The sequence below is a fragment of the Triturus cristatus genome, chromosome 3_1 (genome assembly GCF_964204655.1).
Source record: "Triturus cristatus chromosome 3_1, aTriCri1.1, whole genome shotgun sequence".
NCBI lineage: Eukaryota > Metazoa > Chordata > Amphibia > Caudata > Salamandridae > Triturus > Triturus cristatus.
The window spans coordinates 783,005,735-783,025,768 of record NC_140583.1 but is presented as its reverse complement, the minus strand read 5'-3'; the positions used below and the strand labels follow the sequence as shown (position 1 = coordinate 783,025,768).

General features: G+C 39.6%; 1 protein-coding gene across 18 annotated transcripts in view; it reads right to left on the bottom strand.

Moving 5' to 3' along the window:
• The window catches only part of LOC146861026 (putative methyltransferase DDB_G0268948), a 710,132-nt gene that overhangs the window by 678,217 nt on the left and 11,881 nt on the right, over nucleotides 1–20,034 (bottom strand). For 2 of the 18 annotated variants that reach the window (XM_085645017.1, XM_085645023.1), the window contains exons 1-2: nucleotides 15,702–15,791; nucleotides 15,348–15,476 (exon numbers count right to left, since the gene is read on the bottom strand). The exons of the other annotated variants lie outside the window; for them this stretch is intronic. The gene's annotated coding sequence lies outside the window, so the exon portion shown is untranslated. Of the gene's footprint in view, nucleotides 1–15,347; nucleotides 15,477–15,701; nucleotides 15,792–20,034 lie in introns of those variants that run through there. 18 annotated transcript variants of the gene reach the window in all.

Here is a 20,034-nt window from a genome sequence, read left to right as displayed (position 1 = left end):
GGGAGGCAGGTTCATATGCAGGATCATGCACTGGAGTTGGGTGGCACATGGGATGAGATCAGGGCTTGGGATAAGGAGCGTAAGCCGGGCGAGAAGCCGAAAGCGGTGCTCCTAGCTTTGCCAGGGCATATTACCACTTACATTCACTCCTTTATCCCGCTAAGGCGAGTCCATTGGGATAAGTTGACTGCGTGTCGGTAAAAGAAGGATGAAAGTGTGTCTGATTTCTTTACCAGATTTGAAGGGGTGTTTTTAGACTTTAGTGGTCAGGACCTGTCACAGGAGGGTGGTGTTCGTTTGTTTGTTAACAGATTTGTTACTAACCTGCTTCCAGAGATTGCATCTAGGTTGCAGGCTTCGAAAAGTACTTGGACGACCTCATCCTCATCAGTAATTTTGAGTATGGCACAGTACTAGGAGCATAGAGAGAATGAGGGCAAAGAAAAGGTGGAGAAAAAATCAAAGGATTTGATGACGATACAGGGGCTATGAATAGCTCTGTTTCCCGTTCACTGTTCGCGGAGGCAGCTCTGTCTGGCAAAAACAATGTTTTGGTGCGTTTCTCAAGGGTGCCGGTTGTTAGCTCCATTTCCAAGCCCCTTGCTCTCACTGTTGGCCCCTTTACGGTCGATACACCATTTTTAGTAACATCAAATTGTGGGGAGAATTTGTTGGGATTAGATTTGTTAAAAAGGTTATATGCGACAATTTTTTGTTCTCCAGACGGCATTTACATGACTATTGGACCGCAAGTGGCCCCTGCCAAACAATGCCTCGCAAAGGATGCCCCCCTCCCCGCTGAGTTTAAAGGTGTGCAACGTACAATGTGGGCTACAGGAGACACGGATGTGGGGTTTCTCCAGATCCCAACTGTGTCTATAAAGATTAAGGACAATGCTGTATTGCCACGGATTCCCAGTACAAGATATCCCAGGCAGAAGAAAAGGCGTTATTGCAAATAATACACGATTTTATTAAGTCTGGTGTGGTTGAAAAGACAGTGGCGAATGTGTGTAATAGCCCTATTCTTCCTATACTTAAAAAGACACCCTTGAATTCTTCTGATGCTCACCCTGATGTTTACCTCTTTGTAATCGACCTTTGAAAGGCGAACAAGATAGTAGTTCCCCAGTACCCTTTGGTTCCAGACATTACCACGATCTTGACAATGATTCCCTCTGTCAGCAAAATTATTTTCCGTGATCGATTTAAAGAATGCTTTCTTCAGCATTCCAATCCATACAGATAGTAGATATCTGTTTGGATTTGCAATAGCCGGCAGGAGTTTTAGATGCTGCCGTGCTCCACAAGGCTATACAGAAAGTCATAGTATCTATAACCAGGCTTTGAAAGCTCAGTTGGATTCTTTGGAACTTCCCCCTGGTAATGTGCTGTTGCAGTACGTTGACAACCTCCTTGTGGCTTCGGACACTGAAGATGGTTGTAAAAAGGCCACAGGTAAATTACCGTTACATTTGGCACATCATGGGCACAAGGTATCACTTTCAAAATTTCAATATTGTCGACAGGAGGTCACCTATTTAGGTTGCCTGCTCTCTGTTCTAACACAAGGTTTCGGTAGTAAGCAGAAACCCTGCGCTTATTTCTCTGCTATTCTTGTTACCGTCGCCAGAGCTCTCCCGAGCTCCCTGAGAGCTGCCGCGGCGGTGGCAGTTTCTATCAGAAAATTGGCAGGGCTCGTCCTTGATAACGATCTCACAGTAATGGTACCTCATGCTGTGGATATTGAATAAGACAAAGACGCAGCACCTTACTAGTGCGCGTCTGACAGGCCATGAATTAACATTGTTCGCTCCGCACATTACCATCAAACGATGTGCTATTCTGAACCCAGCCATGTTACTACCCCTCCCTTCGGAAGACAAGGACAATGATGTCCATGATTGTTTATTTCGGACTGAGGAAGAAACAAAAGGACGGGTAGACCTGACTGATGTTCCCTTATCTGACCCCCAAGGGGAACTATATGTCGATGGCTCTTGTTTCAAATAACCAGATGGCACTACCACTACAGCTTATGCAATCACAATATTAAACATTGTAGTTGAGACATCCCCTATCCCATACCAATCGGCCCGAACTGCAGAGTTGGTTGCCCTCCTTAGGGCTTGTGAGTTGAGTGAGGGACTGACTGTCAATGTTTACACTGACAGCCAGTGTGCCTTTGGGGTGGCCCATAATTTCGGGCGCCTCTGGGTGGAGAGAGGGTTCTTGACCTCACACGGATTGCGAATACAGAACGGCCCACTGATACATGGATTGTTGTCAGCATTGACACTTCCTGATAAGTTGGCAATAATAAAATGCAGTGCTCATAAAGCAGTGACAGGTGACGTTTTTAAGGGAAATGCATTTGCAGATCAGACAGCTAAGGAGACAGCTAGATCAAAGATGAAAAAGATGTTTGGGGCAGGTCCCGCTAGGTGGGTTCCAGACAATGAAATGTTCGAGGACACATTAGAAAATGTCAGGGAAATACAGAGTGAGGTGACTGTAGATGAACTGGCAATATAAGAGGAGAGTACAGGGCGTTTGGATGAGGATGGGTGCTGGACTGATCTGTCTGGGAAACAGAGATGGTTGCTGCCCAATGCATACATTCTTCCTGTTGTGACCATGGACCACTGTCCGGCACATGTTAGTGCCAAAGGAGTCTGTAAGCTACTGGACCCAGTATGGTATGAACGATAATATCTCTAAGGTAGCCACACATCAAGTGAAGCACTGCATTGTTTGTCTGAAACATGATCCTGGGAAAGGCACTCCTACACCCACAGGTAACTTTGCATCGCCTTCCTTCTCTTTCGAGATTTTCCAGATGGATTTCATCAAAATTGTTAACAATTTGAAATATGTGCTAGTAGGGATTTGCTCATTCAGTAAATAGATTGAGGCTTACCCCACTAAAGATAATACAGCCATGGTGATGGCCAATGCACTCTTAAAAGAGTTCTTCCCACGCTATGGATTGCCACGTGTGATCTGGAGTGACAACGGAAGCCACTTCAATTCAAAAGTCATTAAATTGGTGTGCAAGGGCTTGCACATTAAGCAGAAGTCTCATGCAGAAAACTACCCCCAGTCAGCAAGCCTTGTTGAGAAGTACAATGGTACTCTCAAACTGAAGTTAGCAAAGATTCAAGAAAGCACAGGATTGCAATGGCCAGATACGTTACCTTTGGTTTTGTTATCTACCAGAGCGACTGCGCATTCTAGAACAAGGTTGTACCCGTGTGAGGTGGTCTTTGGATGCTCTGCTAATGTCTGGGGCGATCCAAGACCCAACCGCTTTTCCGAGATAGAGTACTTCTTGCTGATAGATTATCTGTATGAATTGTCTAAAGATCTTCGTTCTATCTACCAACAGATTCACGCCACGCTGCAACCAGTACCAGAGGGTCACGGGTTTTCAGATACAGCCCGGGGATTTCGTCCTTGTAAAGAATTTTCAACGGAAGAACTGCCTGGAGCCGAGGTGGAAGGGGCCACTTCTTGTTCTGCTCACCACCCGCACCGCGGTGAAGCTTGAAGGCCAGAAGCTTTGGGTCCATGAGACTCACGTCAAGCAGGCACCTCTCCGGCTTCCGTATGATCAGTGGGTCCTCAACGGCATTGCTGACCAGGAAGGGGAGCGAGTGCCCCGTTTTGTTCCCTTCTCGGACGCCCGATTGAGGTGGGCGCAGACAGGCTCATAAAGTGACGCAGCCTTGCTTGAGGCTGTCCCCCCAGAGATAAGGGCCATCCCAGATACTCCTACTTCTGTTGCACAAGGATCTGAGTCTCAATGCCCATTTGTCCCTGAGTTTCAACCCCTTTTTGTTGACGAAACAGTAGGGCAGTCCTGGAGTTAGGGAAGGACTCAAGCTTAAGGCATAGGTGCCATGCCTTAGGTGCCTGAATTAGATTAGAGTAAGCAACACTGGTGCACTGTTCTGGACATACGACAGGATCATTGAGGGTACTTACCCAGGAGGGAGGGTGCCCTATCCTGAAAGAAGAAGATTTGTTTTACAGCAAGGGCTTCAATCGCGCAGATCCCCCACGCGAGTGCTTCATAGCACCGTAGTTTATGAACAATAGGAGTCTAGTAGCGAGGCTCTAGAAGGACGCTGGGTGATTTGTGCACCTCTGGTCGGTTGTATTTTTGAGTCTCCAATTCCTAAGGTTTCTTTCTATGTATCCATTTTGGCCGTGCAATCATGAAGGAGGAATAGCCCCTGGTGGCCCCTCCATTACAGCAGAATGGTCTTATGTAGTCTAGTTGGTCTACTGGGAGTAGGGTAGTAGTGGTCATCCTCATAATAAAGCTAACACTATTTGGGGTGGTCTGGTATTTAGAAGTACAGCATCCTGTGCACACCTTGATAGGGACTACCCCGGCTCCAGCAGAGCATCTATTTGTTACACTGGCCCAGCATAGAGAGAGACATAGACAGACCTTTGTCGAGAATGCTTTCCTGCAGATGCTTAATCAGGTACACAGTACCACCAATGCCACGAATTGTTGGGTGTGTGGGTTACTTCCCTCAGTTATGCACAGGAACAATTTACCAGTGTCATTACCCCTATCTTATTTAGGTAGTTGTGAGGCCTGGTTCCAGTTGCTTTTTATGGTATACATGCACTATCATGCTGACGCTATGAAAATGGTACAGTCTGATTACGAAGCAGTGTTGGAGTATATAGTGGTACATCAGGGATATACACCTGGGACAGATGGCAAGGAGGGTACCCTTCATCCAAAAGCTTGCATGAGCATTTTCGAAGCTAATGAGAATGTCACTTGGTTACAAAATGAAATGCTAGATTTCCAAGGATTTAATGTTACTCAATGTTTCCGGGAACAAAATATCACTGAAGACAAAGCAATGCCCGTCCCTGTTATCAATGCAACAGCTAGTTTCTGTGTTGAAGGATCAGGGAACATTCCAGTAGGACAGAGCAGTTGTAACTACACATACTGATTGAACACTACTAGTAGCCCACCTCTGCTTATACCTCCGAATGTATACCTCATTTGTAGAGAACAGACTTATATATGGCTTCCCAGGGGATGGTCTGGCCGGTGTTATGTCTCTTTGCTTTTACCCCCCCATTTACATTGCACCGTCTAATTATCACAAGGATCATAGGCTACAGCGTAGGGATCTCCATTTGCATCGAGCTAAAAGAGTTGTCAGTCCAGACGATATTGATCAGACAGATACCTCCCTATAGCAATTTACTGACATAATGAAGGGCATTCTGCTGTTCTGGGGTCCCATGTTCAATAGTCGTAATATTCGTCGCCTTGCCAGTGTAGTTGAGGGAGTTATTAATACTACTGCAGGTATACTGACTAATCTTAAAGTCGAGCTTCAGGCTACGAGGCTCGTTGGTCTTCAAAATTGGATAGTTTTAGACGTCATCCTTGCTGATATGGGTGGAGCTTGCCGCGTCATCGATAGCAGCTATTGTGTGCACGTTCTTGATAACGCCCCTAATGTGTACTCCACAGTACAGAAATTACACAGACTTGCTTCAGCTATCCATCAGGATAATGGTTCATGGTCCCTCACAGGGTGGCTCTGGGGTTTGCTGACATCATGGGGTTGGAAGATACTACTTGTCCTAAAAGCTATCGCAGGTGTCATCTTTACATTTTGATTATGTATTAATTACCTTCCAGTCTGTTGCACCTATTGTGGGAGTAAGCTCATGACATAATAATAAGTTGTCTACCATGATGGTGCAGGATATACAGAGCATAATACTCATTGATGAAGGCATTTTTAAATACTAAGTGGATTTGATACTCGTTTTGCTTTATTCTCCCTTGTAACTTGAGTGACTATGCATTTTCTTTCTCTCCACTTAGAATTGTAAAGACCCTACCGGATAGCCTCAATAAAGCATTTAGGTTTGAAAATCCTATTCCTGCAATGCATTTGTTTCATGCTGTATTAGATTAGCAGTGTGCGGCTAAATAGACGCCATTTGTAAGCATGTTATACAACCCACTGAGTTATCCCCGAAATGTGCAGGCTTCAGTTAGCAAGTGTGACTTCATTTTGTATTTCATAATCCCTATAAGGCTGCTTAGGCTGTTCCCGAACTAGGCCTCATAATTCAGAATTGCTTGCCTCAGCAGAACACTGTACTTCGTTATTATTTTGTCTTCTGTTGAAGGCTGCTTCCTGACTTACTAATGAATAGTTCACAAGGAACTTATTCAAAATAATGCATTTACAATATGGAGTAGAGATATACTCCCAACTGATTTAATCAAAACACGAAAAAATATTATTTCATTTTGCCAAAGAAAACCATTACTTAGTTAGCCTTACCGACTTGCGCGGCTGGATCGGATGCTTCACTCGTTTGTTTCCTTGACAAATACTATAATCAAATCGGGAACCTTATTCAAGGTCTATATATACTTTTTTGATTTGGACTACGGATACTACGGCTCACCATGGCTGTCCTACCCCTTACACAGACCATTCACTCGGTTGCCTTGATCTACATGTATTGTCTTTGAGCACTGATACAGCGAAGACATTAGATGCCCCAAGCTGCGTCAAACTCAACTACTCACCTTCAATTCGAGTTTTGAATACTATTAGTCCCCAGATATTTGTCCTGAAGAGACCCCTTACCCAGAGTGGGTTGAAACATCGTCGACACCAACAAAGGGAGAGCAAAAAAGATTCGTTACATCCTTACATGCCTCTCATTGTTTTTTAAGACCTCTTAAACACTATGTTCACCTTATAGGCTTTGATCACCTCACTGGGTTCTATTATATCTTGTTTCACTTCTTTTCACTATCTTTCTTATGTGCCTGAAAAATATAATGTTTGTGATACAATTTTGAATTGTGTAATAAATTGTTTTTACTTCGGCTGAAGTAAATAAGCTCTCCAGGCTAACTAAGTAATGGTTTTCTTTGGCAAAGTGAAATAATCTTTTGCAAAAATAATATTTTTTCGTGTTTTGATTAAATCAGTTGGGAGTATATCTCTACTCCATATTGTAAATGGATTATTTTGAATAAGTTCCTTGTGAACATTTTCCTTACTTAACAGTAATACCCAGTTCACAGGGACATATGGGTGGCTCTTGTTTGTTATAAATAGTACTAATGAATAGGCCATTCTGCCCTCACATACCTATCCGAGTGTGTAGTTCTGCTCCCACGTTAGGAGACGCTGAGACTCAGCATGGTAACCTTGTACTGCGGATAGCATGTACCAATCTTGTAGGTGGTTGCTCATCCTTCTGTGCCACTTTTGTTAATGTTTGGCTCAGGCCGGTAACTTTCCACTGTGGGCGTGGTTGGAAGCTCTTGGGAAGAATCATTATGTGTTGCAGACAGTTGGGGGGCCAATCCCTCGGCAGACATCTTAGGGTGCAGGTCAGATTGGACTCCTCTGCAGAGTATTTCTAATAATACTTGTTTATATTCTCTACTGTCTGATCGACTCTTCATTCTCGGAAGACATAGCAGGTGATTGTAAGTAACCCGGGTGGCCCCTAACGGCCACTTCCTTCAGTGAAAAGGAAGTTGGCCGGGCAACAAAAATTTGGGTGAAAATCCACCCAATGTGCAGCGGATTCGGATAATTGTGAATTGCAGCCATATTCCAGCACAGGGATGCTCTTCGCCACACCCCTCTTAGTGACTTAGGTGTGTGCCTGCCCACTGTAACATCTGCAGGACCATGTATCTTTGATGCGTGGGAAATTCCTTCCAAAGAGGGACTTGCATTGACCTTCGACCTGCCCTCGTAACGCTGTTGAGCTGCCCCTTCCTTCCTTTTACCCTATCGTGCCCATATCCATCCATCACTCCATGGGCGTGTCAACACTTCTCTGGCCCTGCCCCATACCCTTTTTGCCCTTTATTTTTTGTGGCTGACCCCCAACTTCCGCCTTTTTACCTGTATGCTGCATCTGCTGCTACCCCCACAGCCCACTCTGATTGTCCTTGCTGCCTGACGTAAGGTAAGCTTTTTGTCCTTGGACATGCCGCCCAGCCCTTTCCTAGCCAGTGACATTTGTTTGCCTCGGGGCTGCAGTTCGCGAGTGAGCTCTGTGCCAACCCCACTAGCAGTTCAAAGGTAAGTGAAAGGGAGAGTGTCCATCTTGTGTTTCATTTTCTGGATTAGTAGAGGACAGTTGAATAATGTGATGAGAATAGGCTGGATTCAAGCCTTGAACATAACTGTTCATACTTTCTGTTCTACCTGTGGCTTATGATGGGCTAGTTCAGCTAGTTTGGCTTCAAAGGAGTGACAGCAAAGAACTCATCTTTTGCGATGTTGCTGGTCTCTTAGCGCAAGCCCTTACAATGCCACGTGCCTTGCTATTTCAGTTTTCATTTTCGTGTACAGGTAAGCCCTAGGAGGATAGAGCAATGCTTTCATGGGTTGGGTTCTCCCACCAAGAAAATTTTGGAAAAAGACAGACCAAAATGGTGAATTTTACAGCACATTTTACATTACATATTCAATTGTATCAACTTTCAAAGCACAGTAAATAGTGGATGATGACCTTACAGAGCACCAGGCTACCCACCCAGGCGGATGTATGACGTTACAACGCATGCTATTACAACGCATACCTTTACATCGCATTTTTTACAACGCTAGTACTACTACAACGCATTACTTTACAACGAATTCTGTTACAACGCAAAACCTATTACAATACTGAAAAGTGCTGTTACAACGAAGTATATTACAACGCATACCATTACAACGCGATTTTTTTTTTTTTTAAATTAAAAGTACAATAAAATCTGGCACGGGATGCAGGGAAATTAGGGGTTTTAGGGTGGGGAAGTGTATTAAAATGTGGAGAACAACTGTGCGTAAATCGACTAAAATGCAGTACCAAATTAATACTCGGGTATTAAAATTAATACTCGAGTATTAAAATTAATACTCAAAATTCCCCATAAAAATCAGTTTTTAGACATTTGTAAGTTTTTAAATAATAAGGAAAAAATAAATTACAGTGCATACACATTTTTAACATGAATAGATCGCAAAGTAAGTAAACTAACGAAAACATAACACACATACACGTAGGCGCCATTTTACCCATCTCACTTGTAAAACTTGTCCTACCACAGTTTCTATGTAAACAATACCAAAAGACATGTTCCAAAATGGATGCCAAAACGGAGTAAATGATTAAAAACAATATTTCTTTAAAAGCATTTTTAAAATATCATTTTCCACAGTAAAACAAAGCATTAAAAAAAAAACAACGAACGCAGTTTTTTAAAAAATTAATAGTGACACAGAGTAAAACTTATAAATACAAGTGAGACACCATTTTGCACTCAGTTGATTATCAACTAGCAGAGAGAGCAGACGTAATACGCTGACCCTCTGTCACCTGCACTGCAACCTCCTCAGAGAGAGCACGGAATTCACTCGACAAAGCCTAACAACAAACCAATTACTAGTAAGTTATTAATATATATCTTAACGTTAGTTTTTTGAAAAATATATTTTCTTAAGCCACAAAATTTTATTTTTCAATTAAGAATAAAAACTTAAGAAATGAACTGTTTCCAATATATTATCAATAAAATAAAACACAAAATTAAAACAAGTAATTTATTTCCCTCAACCAGAAAATCGGAAGATTTTTACATTCCACAGCAGCTGAACCTATTTGGGCATCCCCACCACGTAAACGACTGACAAACTCAATTGTTAAGGTAAATGTTATTTATGTGTCATGGTTTTACTTGTAAAATTAATTTTAAAAAATTACATAAAGTCATGTATGCCAATGGTGTTTTTTTTTAATACTCAATCTCTCCGCATAATAATCTAAATATTACCATAATGCTGGAATAACAATTCCTAATAAGACTTCAGTTAGTTAGCACATCTGCAAAAGCGTTACATATTACATAGAAAAATTTTTCTAATCTAAGTCCATGAATTTTCAGCATTTTACTAGTTTAGTAATAGTTTGGAAATTACCTCTAATATTTTTGTTGAAAAAAGCATTAAATATGTAGTATGTTTTCTCTCACCCATTGTTACTCATACTCCTTTTTCTTATTCCAAATCGTTTTTTTTTTTTTTTTTTTTTTTCACCAACGTTGACAAAGGAACAATTTTTTTTTTTTTTTTTTTCTCCAACAGTGATCATCTTTTCCCCAAAACCTATTAACCTCCTGCAAGCATCAGGATAAAGGCACGATAACAAAAAACCTACTAGAAAAGGTATATTATCTTTTCCATTTTTTTTTAACGATACATTATTAATCCTTCCTTTTGCAATAATTCCTCCTGTATCGTACCTAATTTGAAAACTAATGGATAGTTTTGAGAAACAATATTCAATTTCTTCTCTAGGACAGAGCACCATCAGTGATATTTTTGTGTAGGGTAGGGGTACATATCTCTATTTCTACTGCAGTAAGGTGCATTGATTAGGACAGTATCATGTAGTACTAGTTATATTGTATGTCTGTTTAATTTTAAAGATACTAAGGTACTACATTTCTAACCACCGTTAATTATCTTTTTATCTCCTTTTTTCCCCCACAGAAAAGATTTTTTTTCACAAAACTAAAATTTTAAGCCAACAAAGAAAAACATCTTCAGCGACCTCATCCACAAAAGCGAATTCTCCAAAACAAGGTATTTTTTTACAGCACGGATTCTTTACCTTCTAAATATTTGACTAACTATCACATAGGTAAATTTCAAATAAATAATCAATGTAATTATGATAACATTTTCCCATTTTAGATTTATTTTTCATGTCTAAAGGATGGTTTATCATTACGGAAATAGTTATGTGCACCAACTTATATCACATGTGCAATTTTTGTGGAATAATTGTACAAAACACATTTCTCAACATCGTACTGTTTTCAAAGTTTTTTCTTTTTTCACATTTCCAGACATTTATTGATCCATTCCCCAACAAATCACCTCAAAAGTGTCTACACAAGCCTACTCACCAATACCACTGAACTAGAGTCTGCCACAAAACCAATTCGGAAAAAAAAGGTAATTAAGACCAACATTGTAAGTTGCAACAATTTAAAAAATGTACCATGCAGTAGAGGTAACAATTTTCTTTTCCAAAATCTGAAAGATGCAGCAGTAGGATAAGTGTTGAATAGTGTAGGGGTATTAATTTTCTATTCTAACTCCAGGAAGGTGCATCAGTAGGGAAAGTGTTGGATAGTGTAGGGGTATCAATTTACTATTCTTACTCCTGGAAGGTGCAGCAGTCTGGAAAGTGTTGGATAGTGTAGGGGTATCAATTTTCTATTCTAACTCCAGTAAGGTGCAGCAGTTTGGAGACAGTGTTGGATAGTGTAGGGGTATCAATTTACTATTCTAACTCCAGGAAGGTGCAGCAGTAGGGTAAGTGTTGGATAGTGTAGGGGTTTTATTTTACTATTCTAACTCCAGGATGGTGCAGCAGTAGGGAAAGTGTTGGATAGTGTAGGGGTATCAATTTACTATTCTAACTCCAGAAAGGTGCTGCAGTAGGGAAAGTGTTGGATAGTGTAGGGGTATCAATTTACTATTCTAACTCCAGGATGGTGCAGCAGTAGGGAAAGTGTTGGATAGTGTAGGGGTATCAATTTAATATTCTAACTCCAGGAAGGTGCAGCAGTAGGGTAAGTGTTGGATAGTGTAGGGGTTTTAATTTACTATTCTAACTCCTGGATGGTGCAGCAGTAGGGAAAGTGTTGGATAGTGTAGGGGTATCAATTTACTATTCTAACTCCAGGAAGGTGCATCAGTAGGGAAAGTGTTGGATAGTGTAGGGGTATCAATTTACTATTCTAACTCCAGGAAGGTGCAGCAGTAGGGAAAGTGTTGGATAGTGTAGGGGTATCAATTTACTATTCTTACTCCTGGAAGGTGCAGCAGTCTGGAAAGTGTTGGATAGTGTAGGGGTATCAATTTTCTATTCTAACTCCAGGAAGGTGCAGCAGTAGGGTAAGTGTTGGATAGTGTAGGGGTATCAATTTAATATTCTAACTCCAGGAAGGTGCAGCAGTAGGGTAAGTGTTGGATAGTGTAGGGGTTTTAATTTACTATTCTAACTCCTGGAAGGTGCAGCAGTAGGGAAAGTGTTGGATAGTGTAGGGGTATCAATTTACTATTCTAACTCCAGGAAGGTGCAGCAGTAGGGTAAGTGTTGGATAGTGTAGGGGTTTAAATTTACTATTCTAACTCCTGGATGGTGCAGCAGTAGGGAAAGTGTTGGATAGTGTAGGGGTATCAATTTACTATTCTAACTCCAGGAAGGTGCAGCAGTAGGGAAAGTGTTGGATAGTGTAGGGGTTATCAATTTACTATTCTAACTCCAGGAAGGTGCAGCAGTAGGGTAAGTGTTGGATAGTGTAGGGGTTTTAATTTACTATTCTAACTCCATTTGGGTGCTGCAATAGGGAAAGTGTTGGATAGTGTAGGGGTATCAATTTACTATTCTAACTCAAGGAAGGTGCAGCAGTAGGGTAAGTGTTGGATAGTGTAGGGGTTTTAATTTACTATTCTAACTCCAGGAAGGTGCAGCAGTAGGGAAAGTGTTGGATGGTGTAGGGGTATCAATTTACTATTCTAACTCCATGAAAGTGCAGCAGTAGAGAAAATGTTGGATAGTGTAGGGGTATCAATTTACTATTCTAACTCCTGGAAGGTACTGCAGTCGGAAAAGTGTTGGATAGTGTAGGGGTATTAATTTGCTATTCTTACTCCATGAAGGTGCTGCAGTAGGGAAAGTGTTGGATAGTGTAGGGGTATCAATTTACTATTCTAACTCCAGGAAGGTGCAGCAGTAGGGAAAGTATTGGATAGTGTAGGGGTATCAATTTAATATTCTAACTCCAGGAAGGTGCAGCAGTAGGGAAAGTATTGGATAGGGTAGGGGTATCAATTTAATATTCTAACTCCAGGAAGGTGCAGCAGTATGGTAAGTGTTGGATAGTGTAGGGGTATTAATTTTCTATTCTAACTCCAGGAAAATGCAGCAGTAGGGAAAGTGTGGGATAGTGTAGGGGTATCAATTTACTATTCTAACTCCAGGAAGGTGCAGCAGTAGGGTAAGTGTTGGATAGTGTAGGGGTATTATTTTACTATTCTTACTCCATGAAGATGCATCAGTAGGCAAAAGAAAGGATTGAGTATATGTTATGTTTTGTATACATATATTAAAATATATCAGGCTAAAATTTTTATCTTTTCTCCTTTTTCAGATAATGTCTAGCCTTGGAGCAGCAAACTTCATTAAATCCAGGAAGGGCAAAAATTTGTTAAACCATGGTGGATACATATATAGTAAGGAAAGAATAAGTTTAACTAGAAATCATTGGAGGTGCGTGCAATACTACACTACCCATTGCAGTGGCAGAGCGGTTACTGTTGATAATTTGGTTGTCAAAACCACAGAACATAACCACTCTGCCTCTGCAATGGATGTAGAAATCAGAGAGACAATAAATGAGATGAAAGCTATTGCAAGCACCTCCAATGATTCTACAGGATCCATTTTAAGGGAGGTTGCACAGCATGTCCCCAGTCATGTTGCTAGCAACATGCCTATAATACCCAATTTGAGAAGAATTATTCAGAGACAAAAGCAGGCAAGTAATATTCAATTGTCTACACCACATACATTCTCTGACATTAGAATTCCTCATGATCTTTCTATTTCTTTTTCTGATGAACCTTTCCTTCTGCATGACAATGAAAACCCTCAGAAACGTATTTTAATTTTTAGTACCCCCCGTAACCTTGCTAAGTTAGAAAGTAGTGAAATTTGGATGATGGATGGGACGTTTAAAAGTACACCCCATCCTTTCACTCAAATTTACACTATACATGCTAAAATTAACAATAGTGTAATTCCCTTAGTGTATAGTTTGCTACCTGATAAGACTTCTGCAACATACACTGAACTTTTATCAGTGATTAAAAGCAAAACATCTGCAAGTCCTCGAAAAATAATTATTGATTTCGAATTGAGCATGATCAATGTGATCAATAAAACGTACACGGATACCCAAATCCAGGGATGTTTCTTCCATTTTTCGCAGGCATTTTGGCGTAAACTACAGAAAACATCCCTAGTTGCAGAATATTCTCGGGATAGCAAATTACAGTTTGAACTTAAAAAATTAACTGCACTTTGTTTTGTTCCTCCCGATAGTGTGGACGAGTACTACACTGCAATTATAGAATCTGTTTATTATACAAGTAACGAGGAAAAATTGGCACCCATTCTAAATTATTTTGAGGACACATGGATTGGACACCTAAGCAGATCGGGTCGCAGGAGGAAGCCACGATTCCATGTGGAGTGGTGGAACTGCTACACGAGTTGTTTAGAGGGAGAGGCCAAAACAAACAATGCCATTGAGGGGTGGCATAACTCCTTCAATCATACAATTGGAAAACCACATCCTAACTTCTACTCATTTTTGGAAACTTTGAAGAAGGAGCAAAGTTTCCAAGAAATGAGATTAGCACAAACACTGGCAGGTAGTCTAAACCCACGAGTTACAGTCAAAACAAGGGAAATGTCTGAGAGACTATTGGCAATTCTACAACAGTTTTCGTTGTGTGTGGCTATAGACTACCTGGAAAATCTTTCTAACATTCTTTCTTTTTAAAACAATGAATTTGCTTACTTTCCTGCTTTGCCAAAAATTATAGTAATTACAATAATTCAATTTGCATATTAAGTTTTTTTTTTTTTAAATTTTTACAAATTAACAAGTCGGGTTTTTTTCCATTCTTTAAAACAAATCTTCATTTCATCCAAAATAAACAAATGATGACAAATTTACTGTTCCATTTTATTTGAACCATTTATCATTATCGGTACGCCATTTTTCAAATTACCGAAAAAATCCAATTTAAATTGCGTCAAAACCAATCACCAAAACTCAATCCGATGTATAAAATACAAATAAAACCATATTCCTTAATGCACATTGCAGCTCAATCTTCATTTGTATTTCAATGTTAGATTTTCAAAATATAAAAGTACGCACAATTTTTGAACAAAGAAATGAAGATCGACAGTACATCTTTATCTTCGGAAACAAAGAAATCAACTGTCTGAACCGTAACTTTTTATTTAGAATGAGTTACATACTTTTTTTAAATAACTAACTTATTTCAACGACCCGACTTAGGCATGTATTAATGACATTAATGTGGACATGTTTACCAACTTTTAAAACATCTATTAGTTTTCCAGCAACCTCCCCTTATTCTTTCCTTACTATATATGTATCCCTTTAAAAGGTTTAATCTATAATATCTACTGAAAATATTTCCTACCTGGACGCAGATCAGCTTCCTGCTGCTTCCTCCTCCGATGCTCTGCAAAATGGCGCATTACGTCGACGCACACGTCCTTACGTCATCGCGTGCTTCTCTATTTATGGCGGACTACTTTTTTACATTCAACTGTAAATAAATGTTAATATATGTTATTTAAATATTTTTATTTTGTTATAAAAAAGAAACTTACTTTGAAAAATTAATGAAAAAATATGTTTATTTTTATCATGTTTTATAATTCAAATTAAATTGTGAAATAAATAATTGTTTACTGTCATTATTTTTAATTAAGTTTTATAAACTCCAATATTGTTATTTAATTTATGTAAAATTACTAAATATGTTCCTTACCTTGGCTCTATTGTCTTTTCCTTTCAAAACTTCCTCTTACTTCACTTTCTGTACCTTCTTTTCTTGTTCCGCGGGTTGTATATTCTGATGCTGCCAAAATAAATGAAGGACAAACACGCTCATAGACTTAAATGGAAAACCGTGGGAAATAAATTTAAACAGTAAGTTATAATTGTTTTTTATTATTTTTAAATTTTAAAAATGTTAAATTGTTATATTTATTACAGTAAATATTTTTTAATGTTTGTGTTAATATTTATAATATATTATTATTTTATTTATATATTAAATAAATCAAAAATACACTTCCATTTCTTTTTAAAAGGACACTTTCTTTTTAACATATAAATACTCTAGTCTTTGCATATGTGATAAAAATACTCTAGTATTTAAATTTAGGTAATCAAACATTTTTGTTTTAATTTTAATATTATATACTCTTTAATGTTTATTATAACTAATTTTTTAGTAGATAAATACTCAACATTTAAAATAAGTTTTTAATAAGTATCTATTTTTTATATTCTATAACACTGTTAGTTTTTTAAACTATCCATCTAATAATTTGCTACTAAAGTAAATGTCCAAGAATTAAAAATTAAAAACTCAAGTATTAAACATTTCTACATAATAAAATACACATGTATTAATATTTTGATAATCTACTCACTTTTTCAAACTATTATAGCTTTATTAAACCAAACTAAAAATACTAAAGTATTAATTTAACAGCAAACAAACCAAACTTTTCTACTAGTCACAATACTCAAGTATTAATATTTTTATAAACAACTCACTTATTTCAAATAAATATTGCATTTTTTAAAATTATTTTAATACTCAAGTATTTATTTAACTGCTAACCAACCAAACTTTTCTACAAGACAAAATACTCAAGTATTAATATTTTTATTAACTACTCACCTATTTTAAATTAGAATTGCTATATTAAAAATAAAAAAAAAATCAAGTATTAATTTTTTTATTAACTACTCACCTTTTTTAAATTAGAATTGCTATATTTTAAAAAAAAATAATACTCAAGTATTAATTTAACTGCTACCCAAGTAATAAACAAGATAAATAATTTGGAAAAAAAATGCGTTGTAATAGTATATGCGTTGTAAAAGTACTTACAATATAACATCTTGCGTTGTAAACACATGCATTGTAAATGCATGCGTTGTAAATGCATTTTCAAATAATGCGTTGTAAAGGTATATGCGTTGTAACAGCACTTACCATATAATGGCACGCGTTGTAAAAGCATGCGTTGTAAAAGTTTTTGCGTTGTAAAAAATGCGTTGTAATAGCACAGCGTTGTAAAAGTTGCGTTGTAAAGGTAGTTCCCCCACCCAGGCATATCTACCCATAGACATTCTTTCAGAGAGCACCAAAAATAGACACAAATAGTGAATCAGAGAGAACAAAGTAAAAGTGAGACCAGCCCCCACATGGTGTGTAGCGAGCAAGAGCAGTGAGCAACCACTACTAGGGGGGAGTTTGGGGGGTTGTCCCCCAAGAAAATTTTGGAGACAGAAAGGCCAAAACAAAGCATTTTTCAAGACATTTTTCATTACATATTAGATTGTATTAACACACCAACGTCATAATATAAGGAGGCACTGGGTTCAGCGTGTCCTGTGTGTGCTGCTCAGAACACTGCAATAAATACAGTAATTAGTGAAAGAGGCCCATTTGAAGACTGCTCAACAAAATACCCTCAAACTGGAACACGCCGCTCTGTCCCACTCTGCCCAGTACCAGATCTCTGTGCAAACAAACAACTGCGTTAATTGAGTACAAACATAGCAGCATCACCGGGTCCCACTCCCAGAGCTCTTATCAGTGTGAAAAGGCATATGCCACTGGGTCCTTCTTGCTAGAATCTGCGCCACCACCAGAAGGACAACTTGGATATAAAGGAATCACACCAACACCAGTCATTGAGTACCAGCTACTAAATAAGTCATGAAAGATTCAGTGTAGAACATTAAAAGATTTCTCGAAACTTCATCCTTTTATTAGGCGTTACTAGCTTGTGTCCAAACAACACACTGGCCACTGCAGGATAATCTACTGATTTGTAAAGTGCACATTTGTTAAAAACGCACTTCTGTCTGTGCTGCCAACATATTTATTGGTACAGTGAGTCCTGCCATCGACAATACTGCACAGTCCTCGGGACAAAATTCAGGCCAAGGCGCAACTCAAGTCCTAAAAGAAATAGCGGAGAATAGGAAGTGTGCAATGACGTCAAGTGGAGTGACGTCAAGGAAAGCAATATAACCGCCTTACAGCTCACTTTTCAAGAAAGTAGATATATCTTACAGTTAAGGCTAAGAAACAGGGTGGCCAAGTAGGATCGTTTAATGTAAATGTACGCATACAGAGTACTTGCTAGTTACGTTTAAAAACGGCAGTTTCGTAGAGTAAACAAAATAAAAAAGTGCACAGTGTATTTTTAGAGATGTTTGGTGTTCTTGTATTTCTTTTCCTGTAGTTGTGTTTAATCAACATAAAAGCACAGATACGTCTCCTTTTTACATTATTAAGCAACACATTTGTAAATAGTGGGCGGTTAGCAGCTTAAAACAACTTTCTAGGCCAGGCTTCTGACTAAGAAGGACGCTGTCTGGGGGTTAAATGTGCCTGGCGAGGCCATGTTGCAAGCCAATGCTATAACCAGAGACACTGACTGGAATCATGCGATTTTGAGGCTGCTGCGTTTTGCGCGTTAATTATGAATTTGCTGCATTTTACAAATTACCCATCAACTGCAGATTTTAAAAACAACAAAAACAATGTTTTTCCCACGGAACTAAAGTTACTAAAAATGCAGAAACGCATTGCAGCACAGTGGAGGGTCCTTCCTAAAGTTTGACTGGTCTCCTTTATGTTCCTATTTCTGTATTTGGAGTGTTAAACTGGTAATAATGAGATACAACATTTAAAAAAAAGTGTTTACATGTGTTAAAACGCAAAAATAATACGTTTATGCTAACACAACATGTGCGTTATTTCCCTTTTGCTGCCACATAATTTAGTCCCACCCAGGTCCTCCCGCACTTGTACTCTGATCCAGGCAATGCCAGCATGTAAGTCAACGAAGACTAACTACACGTCCCACGATTTCAAGATTTGTAAACTTAATAACAGTGAACGGGGTAAAAGCAATAACTGCTACTGAAAACACTAAGAAAGAGAAAAATGTGGTAGGAAGCACTATGTAAAACAAGCATTGGCATAGCTAATAGGTCTTGCCTTTGGGACCTTATAAGTGTTTTAGCCATGCAACACCTAATGTTGTTCCACCAAGGATATTGTGTTGCATAACTAAATACTTATAAGGTCCCAAAAGCGAGACCTATTGGCTATGCCAATGCTTGTTGTTAAGTAGTATTTTGGGGGAAGTGAGGGGGGTTGGATGGGCTGCTCTCTCAACTTGCCGCAAAACCAGCCATGTCCCTACCTCTTGTTGTCAACAAGCCATGAAGTCAGTCCGCCTCCCTGTTTGTGTGTGTCAGTTTACGCGCACCAGGGAGAGCGTTGTTTGGCACATGGCTGCCAAGTGCCAACTCGCTAGCCAAGTGGAACTGATTGGGGCCCTGTCTGTTTCCTCACGTCACAGCAAAACAGCAGGCCCTAGCAGGAGGCGTCTTTCAAAAAAAGACACTAGCAGGCGCCACCACCACCCGCGCTGAACACACAAGTGCGCATTTTAACAGCGCAAACAGCTTTCCTGTGAAATCCAGAGTGAAATACATTTCGGATAATTTAAAAAAAAGAAAGGTGACGAACTAGTCTGAGCCTGTGTCAACTTGTCTGCTTAAAATATATTTTTCAGCGCAAGCCTCAAATTGGGGCTTGTGCTGAAAAATATATTTTAAGCAGACTTGCTGACCCCAACCTTCGCCCCAGTTATTACAACAGCCCCCAAGAGTCAAGCAGCACAGCGCCACCAAAGGGAGCACCACCAAAGAGAGCCTGCCTGCTGCTGGCTCAGAACATTACAACAGCTGGCCCTGCTCGGACGGAGTCGGACACACACACACGCGAGCAACAGAAACACCTCCTGACCCTGACAAAAAGAAAACCTATTTTTAGAGAATCTGACCTGAGCTCATGTTTGAGGTCAGTCACAGTGCTGGCCCGTGGCAGGAGGAACCTGGGCTGCCTGCAAAAGGGGTAGGAGGACTAGGACTCAGAGTGGATTCTCCCTGTGCTTAATCCCTGTGCTCGTCTCTGAGTCGTGACTGACTCGCCTCCCCAGTGTCAGTGTGTGTGTATGTCTCAGCTCTGGGAGTCAGGGCCGGCCCGCAGGCACAGAGGC